The 6,544-nt window shown below is 34.3% G+C and overlaps 1 pseudogene; it reads right to left on the bottom strand.

Moving 5' to 3' along the window:
- Window positions 1-5,763: 5,763 nt before the first annotated feature.
- Window positions 5,764-5,882, bottom strand: LOC120597749 (uncharacterized; annotated as a pseudogene).
- Between the last annotated feature and the right edge of the window lie 662 nt (window positions 5,883-6,544).

Below are 6,544 nucleotides of genomic sequence, written 5' to 3'. Positions count from 1 at the left end.
TTTCCGATATGAAAACCATAGCAAAGCTAATGTGTTGATATCTTCAGTAAACTTTGATTGTACCCCTGTTTATTAATAAAATTATCAATACAATTTTAAGTTATGATTATAGAAAGTAATGGATACTCTTGTTTCCTGAACAACCCATACTTATACATTTATATTAGTTTAAGAGAAATTTTCTCTAGGAAGCATGCTTCTTTAGCAGATTCAGGCATAACTGAAATCTCTTTTCTATTCTAAAGATAATTGTAGAGATTGCAGATAACAGAATCAGCCCTAGAGCTGTCATTAGTTCTTATGTAATAACCTGGTATCATTTATCACTCATGGCCCATTCACACTCACTTCTGGGTTTCAAAAGTACTCTTCAAATAATGCATCCAGATTCACAGATATAATCTTGGGGGTTTTTCTGAAATAGTTTTTGTAGGGCTGAGTTAGATATAAATTACTTAGCATGATAGATAAAATTCAAATTTGAACCTTATTCTCTCTCTTATGGGGAAAGTTTATATTTGATTGTGTGTGCGCATGTGCATGTACACGTGTGTGACAGAGACTGAGAATAAGATTAGAGCCAGAGAGCATATAGCTATGAAAGTAGATAAAATAACAAATTTCGTATGTTATTTAAATTAAATAAAATTTAAATTACAGCTCTTAGAAATTCAGTAATTTACGTTAAAAAATTAATGATATTTATTTAACAGCACATTCAGCATGATATTCTTTCATTTTAGATAAAGCTGTTTATTTCTTGAAGGATTTTCTTTATTTGTTTATTGTGGGAAGGTTTTTAGAAAAAAAACTTTAAGATTTTTTTTTAATAGACAAAACAATATTTTTATTTCTAACACTTATTAATAGATATTGCAATATTCCTAAAATGATTGTAGGTACAGTTTGAATTGAATTTCTTGTTGAAAATTTCAGTGTCTTTGGGAAAAATGATGGCTAGAAGACTTCTAGGCTCTGGTTCCTTGGAGAGTCTATGAGCTCAGAATACACAGGCCATTTTCTTATCTCACTTGTACTTCTCTAGTCTCCCATGCTCCCAGTGCATTTTTATTTCTTCTTCCAAGCAATCCTGCATCCTCTCTTCCAGTTTCCAAGACTAACTCCAAAGTTATCTTTCTTGCCATTTTCTCATTTCCAGCATCTCTTCAAACACTGAGATATTCTAGGTAAATTGTGCCTTAGAACACTGTTCATCTCTTAGCTGCAATTGCTTTTTTATCCCTGTCTGCAATTTTGTCATCTGTGGTGTCCTTTCAGCACCCTTGCAGCCTTCTTCTCTCTCATTGCCATACTGCAGGTACTGGAACTTCAATTGCCATATCCTTTCCACCCTCTATCAATGCTACCACATCTAATATAGCCAAAAATACCAGTTAATCCTTCTTTTTCTCAGATCCCATAGGTTTTGGATATTATGCATCTAATTATTTTTTTTTAACCCAGAGGATATTTTTAGGAAGATACAGAAGTCAGTGTTTTGTGTTTTTTTTTTTACATTTCTTTATATGGTAGGCTATCTTTAAAGCCCAACTGAGGACATACTATTACTAAACAGGGAGTTATTTACCCCAAATTTTAGAGTGCCTTTACAATTAGTTTTCTATCACTACAGACTATTCAATTTTTATAAAACAAAATAGCAAATGCTCAAAACTCATTTAATCAAAGAACACAGTATCTTTTCAATATCATCTTGAAAATTAGGAACTTTAACATTCACAGTAGCGAGTAATTTTCTGTACACATTTGGAGATATACCTAAATATATTTGCAGTTAGATTTCATGACTATGAATCAGAAAATTCTTGCACATAATCATGGTCCTCTAATATATCCCAAAGTAGAGGCATCATTAAACTAAAAATTGTTACTTATCCTTAATCTTTGGTTACATTAAATCTTGTGTTTCTTTAAATAGGCTTATAATCAGTGTTTCTTTAGCGTGCATCTAAGTAAGACATTAATAAAGACATATTAAAGGTATTTTTCTTAGAGAGAAAAAATATCACTATATCATATGAAATACATTAGAATTCCAGTTTTCAATTGAATTCTAAGATGAATATGTAAAAGTGACTGCCTTTTTAGCAGTTATTATACTTGTGGTGGAAGATTTATTTGCAAAGCTTTCCAGCCACAGTTTTGAAATCAAGAACTCATAGCCTCTTTTAAGAAGTCTTCTGATTCTGTAGTAGATAGAAGAATGTGCATAGTTTTACAACTTGTTTTGACAAAAACGACACTTGATGTTTTCAGGGCAAATCTTTTGAGTTTTTCTGTCTTTGTTCATTTACTCTGCTCTCATACTATGCTTTTAATCCTAATCCCTTTCCTGCTGCATTCATGTTCAGCATGTGCGCGCACACACACACGCACGCACGCACGCACACACTTAACATTTGCTATTTCAACTATTATTATTTCATGCTCATCTGGTACTTTTCTGAGCAATGGAGGTGAGAATGAGAAGTTGTCTTTTTAACTGGAGAAATGGTCCTGATTTTAACTAACAAAATAATGTTATTTACAATGGAAACAGTTTAAAGTGCAGCCAAGATATTAAATCATTACCCATTATTTATTTCCTAGATATTAAAAATGTAGTTTCACAGGCTTGATCTGTCCAATGACTTTTGGAAGGTTTTGACTTTGAGTTTATCAGTAGGAAACTACAAGAATGATCTAAACAAAGATAGATTTAGCATTGTTGTTCTCAGGAAGTATAAATACATGTTATTTCACAAGAACTAATTAGCTTCCCATTGCCTGTTCTCAGCTTCAGTCTGGAAATCAGTCTGGGCCCTGAACAGCTGAACTATAGTAGTGTCAAAGATATGGAAAGTGGCGTTCACTGAGACCCCAAACTTTGTTAGTTACCATACATTGATTTCTCAAAGATGAATATATTTCTTTGGTAACAAAAGTCCTTTTATTTGAAAATAATTGGTCTTGCTTTTTCTTAGTGGAAGAACTAATGCTGCAGTAAATACAATAATAATCACCTCTTTTTTTGTTTGTTTGTTTGCATAGTCTTTTTCATTATAAGCTATTGCCATGAGATTATTCTTTTTATATTTTACATATGTTGTGCTGTTATCCTCTTTAAGGACGTTTGATGACTCTCCTTTCCTTACAAGATAATGTCAAATCTCTGGACTTAGCATCTAAGACTCTAAAATATGGCTTCAAAGCCTAATAACCTTATTTCAGACAATTTCTCTGCAAACATTATCAGTAAAAATACTCTTACTGCTTTTTTCCTTCACAAATCTATAAAAATGCTCACTATATCAAAGTTGATCATCTGCTCTCTTTTTATGCTCCCACTTTTCCTCTCTTCTGAGTAGTACTTGTTTAAATCTTGCCTTCTTCTAGGAGTGTATTTTACCTTCTTCTGAACTCATCAAAATCCCAACACCTCCTCAGGGCCCAATTTATCTCATCTTCCTTTTAAAGCCTTCTAGACTACTCCAGAAAAGAGAAAGTTTTCTAGCTTTGAATTCATCCTGTTTCTAATCATTAATGATCAATTAATGTGTTCAAAACCAACATTTGAAAGTGTGAATTTATGGAATAGAAGATCATAATATAAATCCTAGTTATTCATAAAACAGAATTTATCTAGCAAAAATTTGGTGAGCATATGTTCTGTGTGGAGCACTGCTCTAAATATTGGGTATAAAGAGATGACCAAAGCAGACCAAAAGCCCTGCTTTCATGAAGATTACATTTTAATAAGATGGATAGTCCGAAAACACATTAGATAAATAAATTCCATAACATAGAGAAGGAGGATGCAGTGGCTAATTTTATGTGTCACCTTGATTGGACCATGGGGTCTCTGGACATTTGTTCAAACATTATTGTGGATATGTCTGTACAAAAGTTTCGGGACAAGATTAATATTCGAATCAGTAGACTGAGTAAAGCAGATTGCTCTCTCTAATGTGGGTGAGCCTCTTTCAGTCAGTTAATGGACTTAATTTACTTTTATTAGGTAATATAAACACAGCAGAAGTTTCTAAAGAGTATTACAATTAAAAGAATCAAAATTTTAGGAAAATATCTTAGACAAGAGTGGACTGAGGTAGGGTGATGATGAAAATGCTACCAGAGCAAACTCAGTAAAAACTGAAATGAAGTCACTAGGACCCGAGGAACCATGGGCTAGAGAAGATCAAACAATAATGCCAGTCATTTGTTTTAATTCTAGGTGAGAAGACTGATGACAGTGCTATTCACTGAGCCCAAAGGACTAAGGAAAAATTCAGAGCAGAAGGAATAGAATGAGCAAAGACTTGCATATAGGTTGCAGACTAGGAATCCATAAACCAAAACTAGCCTTTGACATTTTTTAATTTCCCTAACAAGTTTTTAAAATTTTAATTTTTATAAACTCAAAAATTGTGACAATTCATCTAAAAAATTATTTTATTTTTTGGACATTTTAACATAAAAAAGGAAGACTTGCCCTCCTGTAGTTTAGCAAATCGGAAGAGCTGAGTAGCAGCCACCTCTTTTAGACAAGGTATGGACACGACACTTCGATTTGCCACAAGCCCCTTTCCTGCACTCTCTCTGAGACTGAGGCAGAATCAAGAACTACTTTGAAATTTTGCTTCGTTCTGTAAATATCTCAACTAAAGTTTTGGATATAGCACTAGCCTTAGATTGTAAGCAATCCAACATAGGGGACTGCCCTTTATATACCCTGTGTGTTTAAGGCAGAGCCAGGATCTTTGCAGCCAGCATAAATTGAATTTGTTACTTGGTTGAATTAAAGTTTTAATGGCTACAAAGTGGAAAGAGTAATTAGAGCCAGACCTTGCTGATTTCTAATCCCAGGTTGTTTAGTCTCTTTTTTGAGACGCAGTTCCTACATGGGTGAAATGAGGATAATACAGGCATACCTCAGAAATAACGCAGGTTCCAGACCAGTGTAATAAAATGAATATTGTAATAAAGCAAGTCATATGGGTTTTTAGTTTCCCAGTGCATGTAAGTTATGTTTATATTATACTATAGTCTATTAAGTGTCTAATAATATGTCTAAAAAAGAATATGCATAATTAAAAAATGCTTTATTGATAAAAATATAAACCATCATCTGAGTCTTCAGAGTTTTCAGCGGGTCAAATCTTTTTGCTGGTGGAGGCTCTTGCCTCAATGTTTGTGGCTGCTGAGTAGTGGTTGCTAAAGGTTGGGGTTGCTGTAGCAATTTCTTAAAATCAGACAATTTCTTCATTGATTGACTTTTCCTTTCATGAGCATTTTCTCTGTAGCATGCAATGCTGTTTGATAGCATTTTACCTACAGCAGAATTTCTTTTAAAATTAAAGTTGACCCTCTCAAAACCTGCCACTGTTTTATCAACTAAGTTTATTTGTAATACTCTAAATCCTTTGTTGTCATTTCAACTATCTTCACAGAATCCCCAGACCCAAGAGTAGATTCTATCCCAAGAAACCACTTTCTTTACTTATCTATAAGAAGGAACTTCTCATCCATTACAGTGTTATCATGAGATTGCAGCAAGTCAGTCACATCTTCAGACTCCAATTCCAGTTATCTTGCTATGTCTACTACATCTTCAGTTACTTCTTCCACTGAAGTCTCAAACTCCTCAAAGTCAGCCATTAGGGTTAGAATCAACTTTTTTTGTTGTTGTTGTTAGATGAGGCAACCCTTGGTTGACCTCACAGATTGCAAGGACCTTGTCAGCTTATAATCTCTTATTTTTTATGCCTACAGCACCTGGTCTTCCTAAGTGGTCTCCCATCCAAGTACTAACCAGGCCCGACCCTGTTTAGTTTCCAAGATCAGACAGGGTTAGGCTTGTTCAGGGTGACATGGCCATAGACTAGAATCAACTTTTTTCAAATCCCTATTAATACTGATATTTTGACCTTCTCCTATGAGTCACGAGTGTTCTAGAATGGTGAATTCTTTCCAGAAGGTTTCAATTTACTTTGCTCACATCCATAAGAGGAATCTATGGCAGCTATAGCCTTACAAAACGTACTCCTTTAAAAACAAGACTCAAAAGTCAAAACGACTCTGTGATCTATGGGCTACAGAATGGATGCTGTGTTAGCTGGCAGGAAATGACATTAATCTTGTACATCTCCATCAGAGCTCTTGGGTGACTTGGTGCATTGTCAATGAGCAGTAATACATTGATAGGAATCTTTTTTTCTGAGCAGTAAGTCTCAACAATGGGCTTAAAATATTTAGTAAATCATGTTGTAAGGAGAGGTGCTGCCATCCATACTTTGTTGTTTCATTTCTAGAGCACAGGCAGAGTAGATTTTGTGTAATTCTTAAGGGCCCTAGGATTTTCAGAATGGTGAATGAGCACTGGCTTCAACATAATGTCACCAGCTCCATTAGCCCCTAACAAGAGAGTCAGTTTGTCCTATGAAGCTTCTAAGCCAGACATTAACCTCTCTTCTTTAGCTATGAAAGTCCTAGATAGCATCTTCTTCCAAATAAAGTTATTTCATCTACATTGAAAATCCGTTGT

The sequence above is a fragment of the Pteropus medius genome, unplaced genomic scaffold (assembly GCF_902729225.1).
Source record: "Pteropus medius unplaced genomic scaffold, Ma_sr-lr_union100, whole genome shotgun sequence".
Taxonomy (NCBI): Eukaryota; Metazoa; Chordata; class Mammalia; order Chiroptera; family Pteropodidae; genus Pteropus; species Pteropus medius.
The sequence above is the reverse complement of the archived record's forward strand: the minus strand, read 5'-3'. Positions and strand labels throughout refer to the sequence as shown.